We start from the raw sequence: 24400 nt of genomic DNA on the forward strand, positions 1-24400 counted from the left end.
TTGTTTTCGATGAAATTCATGTAGTATATCATCAATTGCGAGCGGCAGTTTTTGAAAAAGTGATCCTTTATGCACGGGGTGCCGCGAAATTGAAAGAAGGAAGATTGGGTTAAACGTCCCGTCGACATCGAGATCATTAGAGACGAAGCACAAGCTTGGTTTGTGTCAAGGGAGGGGAAAGAAATCGGCCGTGCCCTTCCAAAGGAACCATCCCGGCATCTGCGCTGGCCGGTGTGGCCGAGCGGTTCTAGGCGCGTCAGTTTGGAACCGCGCGACCGCTACGGTCGCAGGTTCGAATCCTGCCTCGAGCATGGATGTGTGTGATGTCCTTAGGTTCGTTAGGTTTAAGTTGTTCTAAGTTCTAGGGGACTGATGACCTCACATGTTAAGTCCCATAGTGCTCAGAGCCATTTGAACCAACCGGCATTAGCCTGAAGCGGTTTAGGACAATCACAGAAAACCTAGATTTGGATGGCCAGACGCGGGTTTGAATCGTCTTTCTCCCGAATGCAAGTCCAGTGTGCTAACCACTGCGCCACCTCACTCGGTGTTGTGAAATTATTGCTAATGCGTGAAATCTTCAACAGTGTTAACAATGTTTCTCCCCTGAGTGGTATCCATAAAGAGAAATGTCGCTGTGGCAAACTTGCCTTCGCGCGATGCTCGTGGTGTTCGGAATTTCTCTTTTGAATATTTCTACAATCGGTATGATCCAAGGGAATGCACAAAATCTTCCTGAAGAATAAACGTAAGAATAAAATATAAGAATTAAGAACTTATATAAGAATATGAGAATTTAAAAAAGATTGTAGCCCATGAAAATATCATACACATATACATTGTATAATAAATTTATGACGCATACTGTGGAACGCAGTAGTAATTTTACAATTAATATAACGCCCTTGTATCCCATAACTATATTAGAAACACATAAATGAAAAAAAAATGAAACAGTAATCGGGTTTCGAACACGGGACACAAAAGTGACAAGCCATTATGCTACCACGTGAGCTGAGATTATCGTGCACTAAAAGGCGTCTACGAGGGTTGCACAGAAGGTAATGCACCGCCTTTTTTTTCTTCAATAATTCCTTATTGAACATAATGAGAATTACACACACGAAAGAATGGGGTTTTATCTATACATCCTATTTTTCCACGTAATCTCGATCTCGTTCTATGGTCTTCCTCCGGCGCGAAACAAGGGCTTGTATGCACTGTCGCCACCAATCCTTGTCTTGGTGGCGGAGCCAGTGCTTCACTGTGTGAATCACCTCCTCATCGTCCTCAAAATGTCTTCCACGAATGGCATCGTTAAATGTCCTCTCGAATGACAACATCAGCTCAGGTGTGACAGCCGTGGGCCGGCCGATGTGGCCGAACGGCTCTAGGCGCTACAGTCTGGAACCGCGCGACCGCTACGGTCGCAGGTTCGAATCCTGCCTCGGGCATGGATGTGTGTGATGTCGGGTAGGGTTGTTTGGAGAAGGAGACCAGTCAGAGAGGTCATCGGTCTCATCGGATTAGGGAAGGATGGGGAGGGAAGTCGGCCGTGCCCTTTCAGAGGAACCATCCCGGCATTGCCTGGAGTGAATGAGGGAAATCACGGAAAACCTAAATCAGGATGGCTAGACGCGGGATTGAACCGTCGTCCTCCCGAATGCGAGTCCAGTGTGTGTGTGTGATGTCCTTAGGTTAGTTAGGTTTAAGTAGTTCTAAGCTCGAGGGGACTGATGACCTCATAAGTTAAGTCCCATAGCGCTCAGAGCCATTTTTTGACAGCCGTGGATGGTCTCCCCGACCGCTAAAAATCGTCGAGCTTCGGCGAACCGCCTTCTGATGACCTCACCCTTCGTGCTCAGAGACTATCTGTACTTCTGTTGACAGTTTCCTGCTCTGCAGTGAGAAATTCGATGACGGCACGTCGCTTGTAACGTACATCACCTTCAGACGCCATTTTGAAACTGTCCTGCAGCTACGCTATCAGTCGGAAGTGACGAAAACTTGGCACGCTCACTCAGTAGACTTCAAATAACAAATACGTAACGTTTCGCATTCGGAGCATTATTTCCGGATGAGAAAAAAAATGCTGTGGATTACTTTCTGGGCAGCCCTCGTATACGACGTCGAAAACTTTGACGGTCGTCTTCTCAGAAACGGTAGAGTGTCTAGTAACAAGCCGAGACACGTTTTCGCTTATTTTGACTCTTCTTCCACTGAACGAAGTTACTGGGAAATCGGGTTATGGCACTTGCCGTGTTCCTCTCGTCAGCCGTGCTGAAAAAGTGAAGTGGACGCTTCGAAAGAAGAACAGAGGAGTGTAGCGCGTTTCCTGACATCGAACAGCGGAAGGGGTGCGGAGAACGGAAATTCACCGAAGAGTGGCTGGAGTGAACAGAGAACAATGTCCCTCTACTGCAATTCCGACGCTCAGTTCTAGAGCAATGGCTCAACCGTAGCTCGACGTTCTGCAGTAATGAGGGCATCTACCTGCTGGACAGTAGCATCGGCGACGCAGTTTGCGATTCAGACCGCGTACCATCGGCCAATGATGTCCGTCCTTCCCTGAATCGCTTGTATTCTCCATGGCCCTTGCAATGAACATGTAGTGCTCGCCGAACGCTCGTTACATTCTTCGATGGATTTCCGTTCCCTGAGCTTCGGCTGTCAGGAAACCCACTACACCCCTTTGCTCTCCTTTTGAAGCCTCTATTTCACTGTCTTCAGCAGACTGAATGCAGTGGACGGTCGGCGCGTTTGTCTGTTCGTTCCGCCGTTTCGTGGGTGTGCCCTCGTGTCCCTCTAGCGACAAATTTGCGACCTCTGGACTCTTAATAGGGATCGCACCTAGGCAGTGACATTACGATCCTTTTAGTGGTTTTCATTTTACAATCTCCAGGTCGTTTATTTTTTAATTCAGTTCATAGAATGTTAACTGGATTGGCAATAGCAAAAAAAAAATCCTGAAAACAGTAATACAGCGTCAGGCAAAAAAATCCTCCTGTGTTTCAAAAGACGGTTGCAAATAAACAAAGAAACATACAGAGAAAATAGTTTTATTTGTGAACATCAAATACTACGCCATTTTACATTAGTTGGTTTTAATAATTATGATGCCTCCTAAAAGCTATCCTCTATTGAGAATGACGCATTGACGAAGCCTCTCCCGGAAATTGTCCGTAGTTCTTCGTGTCATTTCCTGTGGAATGGCAGCCACTTCCTGGGTGATTGTCTCCTTAAGTGCTTGCAGGGTTGAGAGGCAATGTAAGTACACTTGAGCCTTTAAGTATCCCCAAAGGGAAAAATTCACAAGGAGATAAACCGAGTGACACTTGGGGCCAGGCGACGTCTCCTTGAGAAGAGAGAAGACGTCCACGAAACAACTCTCTCTCTAGAGAACGCCGAGAAGTGTGGGCTGTGCCTCTGTTTTGCTGAAACCAGACTTCTTCCTCCTCTTTGATCCCTAACAAAGTGGTTTTACTTAGGTCGGAGGAAGGCCTCTTATCATGTGGCAGTATCTATTTTAATTAACCGTTACCGTTACGCTATCTTCTTCGAAAAAAATGTGAAGTGGTCGTTGGTGAAGTTCCTGATGGTTTTTTGCTGTCCAGAAGCGAAAATTTCGCTTATTTACAGTAACACACAAGTCGGAATTGGCCTCATCAGCAGATATCAGAACTGTGCCAGGAGGAATGTTCTGAAAAATTTTCTCACACGCAGCTCTACATCTACATACATACATACTCCGCTAGCCACCAAGCTGTGTGTGGCGGAGGGCACAATTCACGTCAAAGTCATATTTCCCCCATATGTTCCACTCGTGGATCGCGCGAGGGAGAAACGACTGCCTGAACGCCTCAGTACGAGCTCTAATTTCCCTTATCTTTGAATGATGAACATTGTGCCATTTGAAAGTTTATGGTAATAATATATGCTTTACATCCTCGGTGAAGATCCGATTTCAGAATATAGTGAGCAGCTCCTTCCGTTTAGCGCGCCATCTATCTGCAAGTGCGCCCCACTTCAAACTTTCTATGAGATTTGTAACGCCCTCGCGATGGCTAAATGTACCAATCACGAATCTTGCCGCTCTTCTTTAGACCTTCTCAATCTCTTGAACCAGACCGAACTGGTAAGGGTCCCATACAGACGAACAATAAGACTGGACGAACTAACGTATTGTAAGCTATTTCCTTTGTTGAAGGACTGCATCGCTTCAGGATTCTACTAATAAACGGCAATCTAGAGTTTGCCTTACTCGTTATTTGCGTAATCTGATCATTCCTTTTGAGATCATTCCGAATAGTCACACCCAGATACTTGATGGATGTTACCGCTTCCAAAAATCTGGGCATTTATTTTGTACTCTTACATTAATGGGGATTTTCGCCTTGTTATACATAGTAGGTTACACTTACTAATACTAAGAGATAACTGCCAGTCATTACACCACGCATTTATTATCTGCAAATCCTCACTGATTTGTTCACAACTTTCGTGTGATACTACTTTCCTGTAGACTACAGCATCATCGACAAACAGTCTTATTCCGCTGTCAATACCATCAACCAGATAGTTTATGTAAATAGTAAAAAGCAGCGGACCTATTACGCTGCACTGGGGCACACCTGAATTTACGCTTGTTTCTGTTGAAGGACGGACATACTGCTCCCTGTCTGTTAAGAAACTTTTTATCCAATCGCATATGTCATCGGATGGACCGTAAGCGCGCACTTTTTGCAGAAAGCGCCAGTGCGGAACTGAGTCGAACGCCTTTCGAAAGTCGAGAATCATGGCATCAACCTGGGAGCCGATATCTAGAGCCTGTTGTATATCATGCACAAACAGGGCCAGCTGTGTCTCGCATAACCGCTGTTTCCTAAAACCGTGCTGGTTTCTGCAGATGAGCTTCTCAGAGTCTAGAAAAGTCATTATGTCCGTACACAAAATATGTTCCATGATTCTACAACAAATCGGGGCCAGTGAAATTGGCCGGTAATTTTGTGCAACCAATTTTCTACCCTTTTTATAGATTGCTATGACCTGGGCCTTCTTCCAGTCCCATGGAACTTTCCCCTGTTCCAATGATCTCTGATAGATGATGGATAAGAATGGTGCTATATTTGTAGCATAGTCAACATATAATTTTACGGGCATACCGTCTGGACCAGATGCCTTCCTGACGTCTAAGAATCTTAACCGTTTTACAATCCCAAATACACTAACCACTATGTCAGCCATCCTTGCGTTTGTTCGATAATTGAAAGGGGGAATGGTGCTGCAGTCCTCTACCGTAAACGAGTTTTTGAAAGCTAGGTTTAGAATTTCGGCGTTCTGTTTATCATCAACAGTTACATTACCCGTACTGCGAGGCTACGGGCAAAACAATCACACCCTGTCAAAGATTTCCAAACGTTTAGATTATATTCTAAATTAAATACAGGGTCCGACAAAAAGACCTGCCGTATTTCGAGACTGTGAATTTCAAAATTTCTGTCACTTAATTCTTGGGAAACCATTATTTCGTATGGGTGTATGTGAAGATCTCTGTCTAATATTCTACTTACACTATCAGACAATCCCAGGGCAACTGCATGTTTAACTGCTGAACGCTTTTGAGATTGGTGGATAGGCATAGAGGCGGCAAATTTTCCGCCGTTGTTACAGCTCGAGGTCGACCAAAGCGTCACACGCGTTAAACCCAGCTTGCCCTTTTCTCATCTACTATCCTGCGAACCATGGAGGAAGAGCAAGACGCAGATTCCATATTTCTATATTTCCGGAGAACGTTTGACACGTTGCCCCACTCCTCATTGTTAACAAAAGTGTGAGCGTACGGAATAGTTTCCAGATACTTCAGAGGCTCGAACATTTCGTAAGTAATACACACATAAAAAAAAAGTTTTGCATCACCTCGGTTCCAAGAGTTTCGGAACCTGTACAGAAAATAGGAATAGAAATCAACAGAAACATCATTTCCGACCTTTTTAATGCTCATGAAAACCACCATACAGCGAGACCTTCAGAGGTGGTGGTCCAGATTGCTTTACACACCGGTACTTCTAATACCCAGTAGCACGTCCTCTTGGTTTGATGTATGCCTGTTTTAGTCGTGGCATACTATCCACAAGTTCATCAAGGCACTTTTGGTCCAGATAATCCCACTCCTCAACGGCGATACGGCGTAGATCCCTCAGAGTGGTTGGTGGGTCACGTCGTCGGTAACAGCCCTTTTCAGTCTATCCAACGCATGTTCGATAGGGTTCAAGTCAGGAGAACATGCTGGCCACTCTAGCCGAACGATGTCGTTATCCTGAAAGAAGTCATTCACAAGATGTGCACGATGGGGACGCGAATTGACGTCCATGAAGACGAATGCCGGGCCAATATGCTGCCGATATGGTTGCACTATCGGTCGGAAGATGGCATTCACGTATCGTACAGCCGTTGCAGCGCATTCCATGACCATCAGCTGCGTGCGTCGTCCCCACATAATGCCACCCCAAAACATCAGGGAACCTCCACCTTGCTGCAATCGCCGGGCAGTGTGTCTAAGGCGTTCAGTCTGGTTGCCTCCAAACGCATCTCTGACGGTTCTCTGGTTGGAGGCACAAACGACACCTATCGTTGAAGAGAACATGATGCCAATCCTGAGCGGTCCATTCGGCATGCTTTTGGGCCCATCTGTACCGCGCTGCATGGTGTCGTGGTTGCAAAGATGGACCTCGCCATGGACGTCGGGAGTGAAGTTGCGCATCATGCAGCCTATTGCGCACAGTTTGAGTCGTAACACGACGTCCTGTGGCTGCACGAAAAGCGTAGCTGTCAGAGTTCAACTGAGCCATAACCCGTAGGTAGCGGTCATCCACTGCAGTAGTACAGGGTGTGGTAGATAAGTAATGAGACTCAGTCTAGAAAAACAAATTTATTGATCCAATTTGTACAAAACGTTAATATTCTTCAAAGTACTCGCCTTGGGCGTCGACACAACGTTGCCAGCGCGTTTTCCAAGCTTCATAGGTCCCACTGTAGTCCGTTTGAGTTATCCCAGTTAGTGCCTTCGTGACAGCACGTTGGATGTTCGGATTATCGTCGAAACGATGACCCTTCAGGCATCTTTTGACCTTCGGAAATAGGAAGAAATCAGGAGGACTCAAGTCAGGGCTGTATGGTGGCTGTGGCAAAACTTCAACTCCAATTCGGGTCAAGTAGTAGGTCACGAGGAACACTGTGTGCGCCGGAGCGTTGTCGTGGTGGAGACGCCAGCGTTGAGCAAGGTCCTGTCGCTTCCGTTTGACGGCTCTGTGCAATCGCTGAAGGACTTCTTTGTAGAATTCGGCATTGACAGTCTTCCCCTGAGGGACAAACTCTTTGTGAATTAACCCCCACTTGTCGAAAAACACAATCAGCATTGTCTTGATGCGGGACTTTGACATTCTTGCTTTCTTCGGCCGTGGGGATGCCGGCGTGTGCCACTCCGAGCTCTGGGCTTTCGTCTCCGGGTCGTACTGGAATGTCCACGATTCGTCGCCTGTTACTACGTTGTCTAAAAAGTGTGGATTATTTTCCAAATCATTCAACATCACACGGCAAACGTCCAATCGTTGTTGCTTTTGTTCGGCGGTGAGCCCTCGGGGAACCTATTTTGCGCAAACTTTCCTCATCATCAAATCTTGCGTAACAATTTGGTGAACCGTAAATTTATTCACGGAGACCTCATCGGCGATCATTTTGAGACGTAAACGACGGTCGGAGTCCAGGAGTTCTTTCACTTTGGCCACCGTTTCATCCACACGACTCGTTGAAGGGCGTCCAGATCGTTCCATGTCTTCAACGGATTCCCTCCCGTTTTTAAATTCATTAAACCACCGGAACACTTGAGCTCTTGATAGGGAGTCTTCTTTGTAGGCCTCCGTAATCATAGCAAAAGTTTCCGAAGCGGTTTTGCCCAAGCGAAAGCAAAATTTGATTGCATACCGCTGTTCTATCGAACGATCCATCTTCTGCGTTTTCACAAGTGTCACGGGCACACAAACAACGTAATACGCGAAGCTCGACCCTCACTGCACCAGAGCTCCGACGCGGCTGCGAACCGGTTCTATTGTTAGCTCAGATCCCCCACCACGTGACGTACAGGTGGAGACCGCCCTGCGAGCGACTGGGGCGCCGCGCGGCGGCCAGTCTCATTACTTATCTACCACACCCTGTAGCCCTTGGGCGGCCTGAACGAGGCATGTCATCGACAGTTTCTGTCTCTCTGTATCTCCTCCATGTTCGAACGACATCTCTTTGGTTCACTCCGAGACGCCAGGACACTTCCCGTGTTCGGAGCCCTTCCTGGCAAAAAGTAACAATGCGAACGCGATCGATCCGCGGTATTGACCGTCTAGGCGTGGCTGAACTACAGACAACACGAGCATTGTAGCTCCTCCCGGGTGGAATGACTGGAACTAATCGACTTTCGGACCCCCTCCGTCTAATAGGCGCTTTCGTGCATGGTTGTTTACATCTTTTGGCGGGTTTAGTGACATCTCTGAACAGTCACAGGGACTGTGTCTGGGATACAATATCCACAGTCAACGTCTATCTTTAGGAGTTTTGGGAACTGGGGTGATGCAAAACTTCTTTAGATGTGTGTAAAACACAGTATGTTATCCTCTATCGTGAGTGTTCATCACAGACAAGGGTATCCTCAGGAGGGAATCAGGGAAATGTAATTGGACCGCTATTATTTTCTATATACGTAAATGATCTGACGGACAGGGTGAGCAGCAATCTGCTGTTGTTTGATGATGATGATGATGTGTCGTCGTTCAGTGGCTATACGAGGGTACGAGATGGCTTAAACAAAATTTGAAGTCTGTGGGATGAATGGCAGCTTGCTCTAAATATAGAAAAACGTAAGTTAATGCAGATGAGGAGGAGAAACAATCTTTTGATATTCGAGTACAACTGCTTGACACAGTCACGTTGCATAAATATCTAGACGTAACGCTGCAAAGAGATATGAAATGGTACGAGCACTTATGATAGCTAATAGAGAAGGCAAATGGTTGACTTCGCCTTACTGGCAGAATTAGAGGGAAGTGTAGATCACCTGTAAAGAAGACCACATGGGGAACACTAGTGCGATTCATTCCTGAGTACTGCTCGAGTGTTTGGGATGTGCAACAGGTCGGATTAAAAGAAGACATCGAAGCAATTCAGAGGCGTGCTGCTACATTTTTTTACCAGTAGGTTCTGTCAGCAGGGGCAACGGCCTTGGCGCAGTGAATTCACCGGCTCCCGTCAGAAGTTATGCACTGTTAGGCGTGGCTGGAACTTGGATGGGTGACCATCCGGACCGCCATGCGCTGTTTCCAATTAATCTGGAATTTTCTCAGCGTCGTGATTCCAATTGAGGAGCTACTCGACCGAATACTAGCAGCTCCGGTCAAAGAAAACCACCGTAACGACCGGGAGAGCGGTGTGCTGACCACACGCCCCTGCTATCCACATCCTTAGTTGAGGATGACACGGCGGTCGGATGGTCCCGATGGGCACTTGTGGCCTGAAGACGGAGTGCTTTTCTGTCAGCAGGCCAGTCTTACAGAGATACTTTGTCAACTCAAATGGCAATCTAAGACAATATTCGTTTCAAGGAACAATATTGAGAAAATTTAGAGAACTGGCATTTGAAGCCAACTGCAGAGCAATTCTACCGCCGCCAACATACATTTCGTGAAAGGACCACGAAAATAAGACAAGAGAAACTAGATGTCGTATTGGGACTCATAGACAATCGTTTTCTCGCCCTCTATTTGCAACTGGGACAGGAAAGGAAATGACTAGTGGTGTACAGGGTAACCTCCGTCACTCACCATACAGTGGCTTGAGGAGTATGTGTTTAGGTGTAGATGCAGATGCTCTGTAACGAGCCAGCAGAGCACACGTGTCCCTTAATAGCAAAATACTCAAAAAAATGGTTCAAATGGCTCTGAGCACTATGGGACTCAACTGCTGTGGTCATAAGTCCCCTAGAACTTAGAACTACTTAAACCTAACTAACCTAAGGACAGCACACAACACCCAGCCATCACGAGGCAGAGAAAATCCCTGACCCCGCCGGGAATCGAACCCGGGAACCCGGGCGTGGGAAGCGAGATGCGGGCAGCAAAATACTCAGATAATGTCGCTAAAGAACCTCTTAAATTTTGTTAGTAGAGTTCGGGTTCACTTTCTGTATGTGATTAAAGCTAGGAGTAACTGCCTGCCAGATTAAAACTGTGTGCCGGATCGAGACTCGAACTCGGGACCTTTGCCTTTCGTGGGCAAGTGCTCTACCATCTGAGCTATCCAAGCACGACTCACGCCCCGTACTCACCGCTTTACTTCCACCAGTACCTCGTCTCCTACTTTCCAAACTTCACAGTAGCTCTCCTGCGAGTCTTGCAGAACTAGCATTGCAGGAAGAAAGGATATACTGGAAAGCGAGGAGTGTTCCACGAGTGTTGTTTTTCACGACTCATTGAGTAGTCAAACTCTGGATAATCAACGGATGTTTGCTATGTTAAAATAAGCATTATTCAGTGGCATGTGTCAAAAAGGCAGTGGCAGCATGGAGTGGCCGTTGTGTTCGAGCCATTCTCTTTGTTTTCTTCTGAACCAAGAACCTGCTCATTATCAATGCTAGAGGCGGTGTTCATGTCGTTCACTTGATGTCTGCTGCGAGTAATTAATTTTTTTGACTAATGTCCTTAATTTCCACTTTATTGTGTTCCAAATGTTCTTTTACTGCTACTTGTTGACAGGACTTCTATCCTTGAGGTTATGAGAAATCAGTGAAGTAGACTTTTGAGATCTACATGAAATTTGGCTGAATGCTAGACGAGGGTTCAAAGTGGTTCAAATGGCTCTGAGCACTATGGGACTTAACATCTCAGGTCATCAGTCCCCTAGAACTTAGAGGTACTTAAACCTAACTAACCTAAGGACATCACAGGATCCGAACCTGCTATCGCAGCGGTCGCCCGGTTCCAGACTGAAGCGCTTAGAACCGCTAGGCCCTAGCGGCCGGCGCTGTACGAAGGACGACATCGAAATGTACCTAATGTGATCACCAACTTGACTTCCGGCATTTCGTACAATGTGGGCGTGTTTATCGTTGTAATCGCTCGTCACTATCGAGAATCAACAGTGATTTAGTGGCCTGAGTGAGCTATGAAAATATCGAAGACGGTAAAGTTTATTATCTGTGATCTGCAGCTCAACACATTTTCATGAATTATGACCCAACATAGCGCGAAACTCATACGTTAGCTGGCAATATTTACAGAAGTAAAGAAAGCAGTCAGATGAATTTCATTACTTACCAGTCCTACTGATAAAATTTAGAAAATAAGTTAATCAGCAGTTGTTTGTCCATCCTGCAGGGATTCAAAAGACTACGCCTCCAGATGGATCATGTGCTACAAAATAGGGTATAAGAGCAGGCTAAATGATGATGTTAAATTACGAAACCGATCATAGATGTGAGTTTTATCGTGACTGCAAATAAAACTGTTTAAGAAAACTTACTTCTGAATGAGAAAAGCAATCATTGCCAAAGCAGTCTTATGGAAGGTCACGCCAAGTGAGGAAGTATCACAAGTCAATCATAATCGTCCAACGCCATAACTGTCCTCCACTCAGTTGTTTGTCGACCCTAGATGAGCAAAACCGCGCATAGACAGGTCGCAGATTAACAGATCTTCAATTCACCACTGGCCAGCGACGACGCCGACGACAAAAACAACAACAACCGATGAACAGCTATTCATCCACATCCACCACCTTGCTGTGAAATTCACAAACCATCAGTTTAACAAAATTTTTAGTGGCATCAAATGCTCTACGTGCTCCAGAATGGCATCAAAAGTCTTAGTATACAGTTTCTTGTAATTACTGTCACCAGAAATTAAATGAGTTGTCAGTAGCGGCCTTTGTTTTGGTGTGAAACACAAGTATTGAATCGCCACCGCTGGCATAGGAAACCACCGTGCGCAGAAGCTGCTGTGTCCGATCCCATCTGCCACAGATCATCTGAAGCGTGGGCGATGGCAGGGTGCGGAATTGAATTGGAGTAGCTAACAGCACTGTACCAGCCGAAAACTCGGCTTTTACCCACATTTGTGCGGGCTATGAGCGGAATGTGTCTCCAGCCGGTTAGGCACACCGCCACTTGGAAATCTTCCATGGCACTGCTGCGCTTCACGTGTTTCAGATTTTTACTCCTCACTGCTGAGCATCGTAACGCAGCACTTGAAAATTCTGTACTACAGCTACTAAGTTTACCCTCCATGGCTTCCCTGTCTCACGTAAGGAAAATGATGGTTTTATGTGCAAAATATCTGGGCTTTGGAGAGATGAAATTTTTGCCACTTCATTTCAATTTGATGTCCCATTTTTCCATTCCCCACTCTTTGTTTGGGTATGAAAATTCAGAAATAACGAAATCTTTTATTTATTTACAGGAGACTTGCTTTCGTTGCGTTCAATGACTTGACCAAAAACAGGGTTACAGCCTACCTCCCGTGTTATTCAATCTGTACATAGAACAGTCAGTAGTTCGCTTCTTGTGGTGTAGTGTTAGCGTTGCTGCCTCTGCATTACATGGTCCCGGAATCGATTCCCGGCCGAGTCGGGAATTTTCTCCATCCGGGGACTGAGTGTTTGCGTTGTCGCCATCATTTCGTCATCATTCGGGAAAGTGGCGAGATTGAACAGTAAAAAGATTGGGACTTTGTGAGGGCGCTGATAACCACGCAGGTGAGCGCCCCACAAACCAAATATCATCATCATCATGAACAGTCAGTAAATGCAGTCAATAAATGAATGTAAGGAAAAAATTGAAAAATTAATGATTCAGGATCAGTTGAACGGAATGGTTAGTTTGTTAGAAACGAGAGAGTTTTACGAGGGACAAGTAAAAGAAATGTAAAGGAATGTGATCGAATTAAATCAGGCAATGCTGTGTGAACTGTGTAAAGTAGTACATGAGCACCTGAGAGGGTTACTTTTGTTAAGTGCGAACTTTTCTTCGTTTCAGGTAAAAAACATTGTTTAGTTTGGCGACCATTTTCACCCACAATAGCCTGCAGGTTTGTACAGATACCATTTCGCAATTATTGGTAGTACTTTTCGAAGGTTGGACCACGGAATGTTCAGGTGTCGTGAAACAGCTCGTGTGCTACTTGAAGATCGCAGACTGCATCTAGCATTGTCAGGCATGGCAACAATAACTTCTTCAACAATTTGTGTGATAATTGTCCGTCGGATGTTCGACTCCTCACTCGTGCATGGGTGTCTGTCTGTGTGTGTTGTCTTTAGCTTAAATTAGCTTAGGGACCGATGACCTCAACAGTTTGGTCCCATAAGACTTACCACAAATTTCAAATTTTTTTTCAATTGGCCGTCGGGCTCTCCCAGGAACAGTCCCCAAATTGCTAGTTAATTTAAGCGCTCGAGCCGGCCGCGGTGGCCGAGCGGTTCTAGGCACTTCAGTCCGGAACCACGCGACTGCTACGGCCGCAGGTTCGAATCCTGCCTCGGGCTTGGATGTGTGTGACGTCCTTAAGTTAGTTTGGTTTACGTAGTTCTAAGTTCTAGGGGACTGATGACCTCGGATTTTAAGTCCCATAGTGCTCAGAGCCATTTTATTGAACGCTCCAATCACTTTTTTCAACCCCGGTGCGGGAAGAGGCCCTTTTCGTATTCATACTCGCGAAGACAGCAGCACTATAGGTGTTGTTTTGATACAACTTCACGAGTAAAGCCCTTCTTGTTTTACCCAGACTCATGTTGGCTCTCTGCAGCGGTATACAGACTGCTGCTTGTGTTTCAACGATGCGTCGCTTAGGGCAAGTCAAGAAAGTAATACCACTAACAATGCAGATATTGCAGCGCACTGTCTGAACATCATTCCTAAACATCAAGGTACACGTGCATGAATAGTCTACTATGGCTCAAGTAGCGAAAGTCTGGTTATAACATCCTTGTATACAGTTATAAACCAGAACATTATGTCCATGTATCTAATAGCTGGTATGTCCACCTTTTGCACGGATAACAGCCGTGACGCGTCGTGGCATGGAAGCAGTGAGGCCTTGGTAGGTCGCTGGAGAGAGTTGGCACCACATCTGCACACGCAAATCATCTAATTCCCGTGAATTCCGGCCACGGGGACGATGAGCTCTGACGCCATGTTCAATCGCACCCCAGATATGTTCTATCGGGTTCAGATCTGGTAAATTGGAGGGCCAGCAGACCAGCTGGAACCACTCCAAGATACTCCTGCCCTAGTGACATGGCGCATTATCTTGTTGAAAAATGTTACTGCCCTCGGGAAACATGGTCGTCATGAAGGGGCGCACGTGGTCTGCTGCTAGTGTGCGATACTCCTTGGCCGTCGGGTGCCTTACACAAACTCTACTGTACCCACGATTGCCTAGGTGAGGGTTCCCCAGAGTATAATGGAGCCGCCGCCAGCTCGTCTCCGTCCTACAGTACAGGTGTCAAAGAGCTGTTCCTCCGGAAAACAATGGATTCGCGCATTCCCGTCACCATGATGAAGAAGGTATCGAGATTCATCAGACCATGCAACGCTCTGCCACTGCGCCATCGTCTAGTGCTGATGGTCGCGGTCCATTTCAGCCGTAGTTGTCGATGTGGTGCTAGCATTGTCACACACATGGCTTGTCAGCTGCGGAGGACCATCGTTAGGAGTGTTTGGTGCATTGTGTGTTCACACACACTTGTACTCTGCCCACCATTAAAGTCTGATGTTAGTTCCGCCACAGTTCGCGGCCTGTCCTGTTTCACCAGTCGGTCCACCCGATGACGACCGACATCAGTAATGAGGGGTAGCCGCCAAATTCCACGACGTCCGGACGTGGTGTAATCTTGCTGAAGCACACATCACAGCACTCTTCGAACACGCGAAATGATCGCGCGCCTTCCCCATTCTACAAACGGACAGCACTCACATACTACATGCACCGTGCGTGTGTCTAATTAGCAGTTGTTCCTCGGCGACAGGCTGCGGCGCGTACGTCACGAAGGTAGTCCTGAACTCGCTCGCTCGCTCAGCTCAGCAGACAGAATGAGTTTCTAAACTTGTTAACTCGCAGCTGGGCGTGTAAGTACTAACGGGAATTGCATCTTCCACTGGAATCTGCTATTATGAAGTCTTACTGATTAACAGTTCTACAGCAAAATTTAATTTGAGATCAATACTCGATATAAATGGAATAACGGCTTGTTTATAGCATTTAGTTTCTTCTGCTTAACAGTACTCATTACTTGCTGGAAGTGGTGCCTTATGGAACTGATAATCATTTTAGCATGATTTTATTTTATTGTACGCCAGTACAGCCGTAACAAATTATAAGTAGGCCCATGGACTTCACATCATTATAGGACTAATAACGGTAAGATCCCATAATAGCGGATTCCAGAAGAAGATTCAGTTTTCGTTTGTACAGACACTCCTATTTACGAGTTAACAGGTGTAGAAACGTAGTTTGTCTGATGATTTGAGCGAGTGAGCGAGCGCAGGACCACCTTCGTGACGTGCGCGCCGCGGCATGTCTTTCTCGTAGGCCTCGTTCCTCGCCATGTGACGCTGCTATCGCGTAGACGGGTTTCTATCGATGGTAGGATGGTCATAACGTTCCGGCTAATCGGTGTATAAAATACGCCTTTCCACGCAGAGGAAGGACAAACCACAATAACCCAAGGCAAAGATACGTTTATCCTACAGCGATAACGTGATCGCACCAGAAAGAAACCCTACACAAACAGATTTAGTAATGGACGAGGCAAAATTTTGTTCCTGTGTTGCCGGCCGGTGTGGCCAAGCGGTTCTAGGCGCTACAGTCTGGAACCCTCCGACCGCTACGGTCGCAGGTTCGAATCCTGCCTCGGGCATGGATGTGTGTGATGTCCTTAGGTTAGTTAGGTTTAAGTAGTTCTAAGTTCTAGGGGACTGATGACCTCAGCAGTTAAGTCCCATAGTGCTCAGAGCCATTTGAACCATTTGTTCCTGTGTTCTGACTATAAACTACGCTAGTCGAACGTGGTTTTTCTGTAGACTAGACTGAACTTCCAATGTACTGTTCTTGAGCATTTTCTAAAGAGAAAAATAATTTTTCTATTATTGTGGAGAGTGAAATGAAATGATCGTATAGCATTGTTGGCCGGGAGGCCCCATGCGGGGAAGTTCGGCCGCCGTATTGCAAGTGCTTAACAATAACTGCAGATAACGAATCACTTTTATTTCAACTTTTTTCAATGATACTAACTCAATACGTAAAGCGATCCTCTACCCGAAAGGTGGGTTGGCTATCGTTGCACATTACCAGACATGGTCTTGGCATCCTCTCCGCTTCCTCCGATCTCAAAACCGGCTCGTTAAACCAGTCGAGGAACACCTACAGTATAATGTTGAATTTATGACCCAAGGTCGTATGGAACATGCTATCTCATTAGCCAAAACAAGTCCCGAAACAGCGACCCACTAACTACACGAGAGAGTTCGGAGTACACGGGTTTTCTAAGCTTGTTATGGTAGCTAGAAAACATGAACTGACACTATCGACATTTGTTTTATCCTGTACCTTTCTCTACAGACCGAAAACTACTATACGACAGCTAAACCAGAGGCAGCTGTTACACTGTAATACACATTCAAAGAAAAGTGGCCATTAATAAGTTTGAAAACTTGATACACTTTGATTTTATCATTTCTTATCTCAAAACTTTCTGCTGTTCAGTTGCTTAATATCTTCCTCATAATTCTCTCCCATTTACCAATTTCTTTGTTTCTGTTTCGATCATAATACTCTTGTTTCTGAAGATACGCGACTTCCGGCTGTTGTATTTTGCGTTTCTGTGCAGCGAGTGATTTTCTTGTTGCAAACATACAGATTGTCTGGGAAACATTAAACACAAAATTTGTTGTTTAGCATTTCCAGCGATTCACCAATCTACCAGACATTGTAGTCATACGAAGAAATATTTAAACATCCCAAAAAGGCGGACTTCGTATCTTCAGAGAAAGTGAGTTATGACTAACACTAATACTGAACCCAAAAAACTAAACACAAAAATTGGAGTAATCAGAAAAACAGAAAAATGCAAGGCAATACCTGACATGGTGGCACGAAACAGCGAGCAGTCAGGAAATAGTAATTGATCTCGATATAATACACCGGTTTCATTTGCACTGCAAAATTTATCAGAAGACTATCCTCGGGTGTGAAGCATCCATTTCCAAGTTTCAATTGGCGCTGAAGCCATCACTTTGTCACTGAGATTTGTACAGTTCCACATGAAAGAGCGTCAGCTTTATCACCTCGAAAATTCAAATCAACACCGCATCAGACTGCAACTCTGAACACCATTAACGCAAGTATTCAAGGAGATTAAAACGAATCTATATCGTCCGAGACTCACCAACAGGTTGAATTATGATGATGATCGCAGTGTGTAGTTTGCTGAAGAGTGATTCAGCAAGTTGAGCAAGGACCCACAGTTGGAAGAGAGCGTTGTTTAGACTGATGTCAAATTTCATCTTCCCAATTGTATAAAGAGACATTAGTCAATCAGCATGTGGCAGCTGAGTACGATGGTAAAAGTTCCGACGTCTTGGTCTAGTATGTGTTAAGAACCAAGAAGTGATTGGGCCTGTGTTCTTGACGTCAATGATAAGCGCTACTTGAAATTCACTTATTGTTTCCTCCATCAGAGAGACACTTTACACTTGTTTCTGTCCCTAAATGCTGCTTACCCAGCACGGTGCCAGTCGCAGAACGGTGTGTTTGTACAGATGAGTAATGGTGTTCAACTCCGGTACATAGAGTCTATACTGAAGTTGCATACGGCAATTATCTTCTTGCACGTTTCTTTTACAGGCGTACGCATGAATTCGTTACACCAGATGAATCCTACTAGTCACCATTTTAGAAATTCGACTTGTAAGTTTTAAGTAAACGGCACTTTAGAAAGTAGCAATATGACAGTTCTGTTATGCGTTATAAGTAGAACCTATCCGAAGATGCTCTTCCGCTAGACGTTACAGTGAGTCAATACTCACTACTTACGTGTCACGCTGTGGCCGGCCGCTGTGGCCGAGCGGTTCTAGGTGCTTCAGTCCGGAACCGCGGTGCTGCTACGGTCGCAGTTTCGAATCCTGCCTCGGGCATGGATTTGTGTGATATCCTTAGGTTAGTTAGGTTTAAGTAGTTCTAAGTCTAGAGGACTGATGACCTCAGATGTTAAGTCCCATAGTGCTTACAGCCATCTGAACCATTTGAGCCGCACTGTACTTTCTCGGTTGGGGTTTACATTTTAAACTTATTATGTCTTCCTGTATAACATCGTTCCCCGTCAGATCACCGAAGTTGAGCTCTTTCGAAGTTAACCTCTTGGATGGGAGAGCGTCCTGTCTGCCGAGCGCTGTTGGCAAATGGGATGCACTCAGCCTTTGTGAGGCCAATTGAAAAGCTGCTTGATGGGGAAGTAGTGGCTCCGGTCACGAAAACTGACAACGGCTGGGAGAGCGGTGAGCTGACCACGTGCCCCATCATATCCGCATCCAGTAACGCATGTGCCCTGAGGATGACACGGCGGTCGGTTGGTACCGTTGGGCCTTCAAGGCCTGTTCGAATGGCGTTTGGTTTAGTACGTCCGTGAAATGTAGTTAGAATGATTCCATTACAAATAAACAATGTTTGGATGTCCCTAAAAACACTGTAATCGCAACGGAGAGTGGGGAAACATTATTCGGATGCAAAGGATGCGTCTATCGTCATATAACATGTCCCTGGGACCTCCACATCTTATTGGTTTTATTGGTTCTCAGTTAAATTCGAATTCATCAGGATTGGTCTTCTGTGTCCTTTCTCTCTGAGGAGGGAAACTTCGTAGTATGGTCCCTTTAACCTCATCAGTTCAATCATGCTTGATAATTTAGGAGTGCGGGAGGCGGGTGCGAAGTTTTTTCCGCACTCGTTGACGCCTGAGCAGATGGAGTAGCGCATACAGGTATCCCAGAACTTTATTGAGGCATCCCGTAAGAACACGGATATTTATTGAATATTCTCGTGGCTGATCAAAAATGTTGTTTTCAATACGATCCGTGGACGGAGAGACAATCGGCTGAGTAGCAGTCACCTAAAGAAAGGTCGTCCAATATTCGCTCCATTTTTCGGTTCTCGAGGAGTTACTCATCGAGAATTTCCTATCCCCTCCTGCTCCTCTGACCAGAACCTGACAGGGTCATGCGATGCGAAAGTCTTCGAACACCTATCCGCAAGAGTTCTTCATGTAACTGTAAAACATACATCGATGAATGGTGTCTTGTTTATGACAATTCGCCGGCCCACTGCAGCAGTCTACGTGCGACATTTTTGGGTTAAAAGAGGGATAACAATCCCTGAAGAACCCCATATTCACCTGATTGGATCCCAGCACACTTTATTTACTTCCATAAACCCAGTTGTGCCTTCAAAGGGACCAGTTTTAGGACGTTGAATCAATTCAGCGGAACGTCACAGAGATTCTGAAAATCATTCCAGTTAAAGTTGTTGCTGAAGGTTCCAGGGCCTTTGCGATCAGTGCTGCGATGTGGCAAGAGAATGATTACATGTTGAAAACCAATAAGATAATATGTTTTAATGTCATTTTGTATTTCATTCGGGGTCTTCTACATACCTATTGAACCTACTATGTACAAGGTGTGGCTAGAAAAAAACCGGACTAGTACTGGTGAAACAATAAAACGAATGCAATAAGGCTGAAAGTCGCGTGGCCTGTCACGTGACTCTCGCTCCGCCTACTGCTCGAGTTTCATCTGCCTCCTGCACTCAGTCTGCCCGTGGCGTCTGTTTTAAGTAGTTGACGCTTTGTCTGTGCGTCGGAAAATGTTGAGTGTACGGTACAGAAAGAACAGCGTGTTAACATCAAATTTTGTTTCAAACTAGGAAAATCTGCAAGTGAAACGTTTGTAATGTTACAACAAGTGTACGGCGATGATTTTTTATCGCGAACACAAGTGTTTGAGTGGTTTAAACGATTTAAAGATGGCTGCGAAGACACCAGTAATGACACTCGCACTGGCAGACCATTGTCAGCAAAAACTGATGCAAACATTGAAAAAATCGGTAAACTTGTTCGACAAGATCGCCGTTTAACAATCAGAGCAGTGTCTGAGTTAACAGGAGTTGACTTGTTGTCATGTCGAACAAGTTTACCGATTTTTTCAATGTTTGCATCAGTTTTTGCTGACAATGGTCTGCCAGTGCGAGTGTCATCACTGGTGTCTTCGCGGCCATCTTTAAATCGTTTAAACCACTCAAACACTTGTGTTCGCGATAAACAATCATCGCCGTACACTTGTTGTAACATTACAAACGTTTCACTTGCAGATTTTCCTAGTTTGAAACAAAATTTGATGTTAACACGCTGTTCTTTCTGTACACTCAACATTTTCCGACGCACAGACAAAACGTCAACTACTTAAAACAGACGCCACGGGCAGACTGAGTGCAGGAGGCAGATGAAACTCGAGCAGTAGGCGGAGCGAGAGTCACGTGACAGGCCACGCGACTTTCAGCCTTATTGCATTCGTTTTATTGTTTCACCAGTACTAGTCCGGTTTTTGTCTAGCCACACCTCGTATTACCCGATACCAAACCTTATGGTACTCTAATACTTACTATTTTCTACGCTAATAAATCTTGTATTCAGACTCCATAATGAAGTATGGCCAAATACTTCCCGTACAAGAAGCAAAAATGCAGAAACTTGCTTGTGCCCTTTTTGGCAGAGTCTTGCGATCTGTCACTTACGTCATTCTGATTACACTCCTGGGCATGTCTAACACTATTTTTAAAAATTCTGTTCATCAGTTTCTTGCACTACCAGTATCAGAGAGTACACTGAGTTGTATTAAGACACTTTCTCCCTTATGGCATTAAGCAGGTTAGTCGAAGAGAAAGCTTTGGCAGGCCGCAGTGGCCGAGCGGTTCTCTTTCAGTCTGGAAACGCGCGGCCGCTATGGTCGCAGGTTCGAATCCTGCCTCAAGATAGATGTGTGTGATGTCCTTACGTTAGTTAGGTTTAAGTAGTTTTAAGTTCTAGGGTACTGATGACCTCCTATAGTGCTTAGATCCATTTGAACCATTTTTGAGAAAGCTTTGGCGCTTAGTACATTCAGCCGTACACTGTGAAATGGCTTGAGGAAACTAGTCGTAGATATAAGCAGCATATTCAGACCGTACCTGGCTCACCACCTTTTGACTTTCTTTCCCTTGCAACTTTACCAGGAGGCGTCAACGGCTGTTTTGAAAGACTAACAAGGCATCGAATGGCGGGAAATTCAAAAGTTGGTGTAACTGTGGTGTGCAACATGGCGAGAAATCAAAAAAATCTGAGACGATTGCTAGAAGCTCAATTACCTTAAATGGGAGCTATGAAAATGCAAGAAGCATACTTGTGTTTTAGCCCAGTGGCTGCCATACTGAAAAAAAAAACGAAGATCGCGAACAGATGTTGAAAATCAAAATTGTGCTATGTTAAAAAAGACGGTAGCATACTTGTGCCTTTCGCCATGTTGAAAAATCCAAGATGACAGGAAATTCAAAAGTGTCCTAAGTTAAAATGGCAATAAATTCAGTCACACTTGTCCTTGGTACAGTTGTGCACACAGATGTGAATAATGTGAAGTACATGTATTTGAAATGCTAATACAAAATGCAAGATACCTATTTTTATACTGCATTTTAAATACTTTTTCTGAAAAGTTATTTTCTGTTTTATTTGAAATACTTAAAATATAAATATTTTGTGTTTGTAAAATGCAAATTGCTTCTTTTGAATTCTTTTATTCCGTGCTTCGTACTTTTCATTTAATGCGCTATGTGTTTAAACAGAAGTAGTTCCACGGCAGATACAGACGGCGCAATAAGTGCCAGAGATGTGCCTGTCAAGTGAATACGACTATGATCCTAATTATTAGAAAATGCTGTAAGACTTGAGTAGACGTTATACTTTTACCATTATTGTTTGTGTAACGTAAAACGCACCGAAATCATGTGATAACGCCAAAGGAATCGAATGAAGGAGGGAGCGAGGTCATACACATTATATTCAATAGCTTCAAGAGCTATTTATAAGAACAGGTTTCAAAGGAAGTCATATAAAAAAATTTTATGATGCAACCATATCAAAAGGTCAGACACTTTGGAATCTGTGTTCAAGGTCTCCTAAAGCTTGTGAAACCTACTTAGAGTCAGTTATCTATGTCCAAAACGATCTTTTCACAGTCAAGTATACTCGAAATGAAACTTTAAGGAAACTCGAATTAGCTGCTTTTAAAGAAATTGAAATACAATTTCGTAATGAATACATAAGCTGTTCAAAACCTACTGCTGACGGCATTGAAGTTAGGAGGGGACATAGATACCTGTTATGGATGTATTCAGCCACAACTAATGAGAATGCAAAGGATTCTAAGCAGCTTGCAAATGGATAAGCTTACGTACTGGTGTGTGCTGATACAACTTATTAAAGAAAGTCTTAGTAGGCATTTTGAGAGATTCTATAAATAAGACGAACCATGTGCAAAGGATGGCATATTAGCATCCATATTTTAACCTTTTTTTCAAATTGAAAAGGCTAGCAGAATATATGTTAAGAAACTGTTTACTTCAGAAATGCGGAAAGTGTAATAAGAAGAAGGAGACGGGTAGAACTTGGAACATTCTGACAAAAAAAGGTTGATCTTCTCATATGTTTGCTGAGGACTCTGATTCTTGTGTAGCTAGTGATAGTGGCAACACTACAATAGATCTGTAAACACTACAGTATTTAAAAGATAATGACAATAGATTAGATTCCTTGAATATAATACTTGTTTATCAAATTCCGCACCTGCTGAATGCTATTCTGCTATGGTGAAATGCTAATGAGGCCGCATAAGCGGAACATGAAAGATAAAATGTTTGAAAAATTGCTGATGTTAAAATCAGTGAAATAAATAGCATGTAAAATGTTCACTAATTAGAGGTATATTATTTCAATAAAGGTGTTTTGAAGATAGGTATTTTGCGTTTTGTATTTAAATACTTTTATTTAAAACAATTTTGTATTTACGTTTGAAATATAAAAACGAACCAAGTATTGAATTTAAATACTTTTGATAAATTATTTTGCACATCTCTGGTTGTGCAAAGGCATAAACTCAAGCGTCCCCAACCCCCCCCCCCCCCCCCCTTCATGTTGTCCAATGCCCCCGCAGCCTGAAATACCCCAAAATTATTTAAACAATTGGAGCTTAGTTGTAATTCAAACAAGTACCACTTGCTATTTAAACAATCTAATAAACATACAGCCACCTGACATCATGTCTTTAATAGCCTGGTGTCTTTAAACAGCTAGTGTAGATCTAATAGCAAAAATGTTCAAATGTGTGTGAAATCTTATGGGACGTAACTGCTAAGGTCATCAGTCCCTAAGCTTACACACTACTTAACCTAAATTATCCTAAGGACGAACACACACACCCATGCCCGAGGGAGGACTCGAACCTCCGCCGGGGACCAGCCGATCTAATAGCAGTGCTGTCATATAAATCAGCTTTCGTCAAACTTTTTTGAGCAAAAGCCACTACTGAAATTGTGGGGCGGCACACAGGGCCGCAAATGTACCGACATTATTATTTGATAACCTCCATGAATTAGTATGTCATGAGCCCCAAATAAACTATCTATAGTAAGGGCGCATTATGATCGTTAAAAGTCCGCGCATTCGGTTCAAATGGCTCTAAGCACTATGGGACTTACCATCTGAGGTCATGAGTCCCCTAGACTTACAACTACTTAACCTAACTAAGCTAAAGACAGCACACACATCCATGCCCGAGGCAGGATTCGAACTTGCGACCGTAGCAGGCGCACGGTTCCGGACTGAAGCGCCTAGAACCGCTCGGCCACAGCGGTCGGTGGCGCATTGGAACACTTCGCGTCAAACGTTCTCGTTTCAGGATGCTTCCACCATTAGCGATCCCAAAGTTGGACGCTATAATTGCCTGGCGAAGTATTATTGTGTTGTCTGTGTGAGCGGGTGATTAACTGGTCAATAACGGTAATTGTACTTAATGTTTACATACATTATGCAATATGAAACTCCAGAGGTCAGTAAATGGTTTCGCTTTCCGGAGGACGACGGTTCAAGTCCCCGACTGTATTTTTCCCAAAACAGTTTAAGGCAAATGCAGGTATGATTTCTTTAAAAGGGCATGGCCGATGTCCTTATCTTTTCTTCATCTGAGATTGTGGTCCATCGGCGACGCCGAAGGGACGTTAAACACTAATCTTCC

At 44.6% G+C, this 24400-nt stretch overlaps 1 protein-coding gene across 2 annotated transcripts in view; it reads left to right on the plus strand.

The window, feature by feature from the left end:
- The window catches only part of LOC126484310 (uncharacterized oxidoreductase YjmC-like), a 245325-nt gene that overhangs the window by 60643 nt on the left and 160282 nt on the right, over positions 1-24400 (plus strand). The window lies entirely within an intron of this gene.

The sequence above is a fragment of the Schistocerca serialis genome, chromosome 6, assembly GCF_023864345.2.
Source record: "Schistocerca serialis cubense isolate TAMUIC-IGC-003099 chromosome 6, iqSchSeri2.2, whole genome shotgun sequence".
Taxonomy (NCBI): Eukaryota; Metazoa; Arthropoda; class Insecta; order Orthoptera; family Acrididae; genus Schistocerca; species Schistocerca serialis.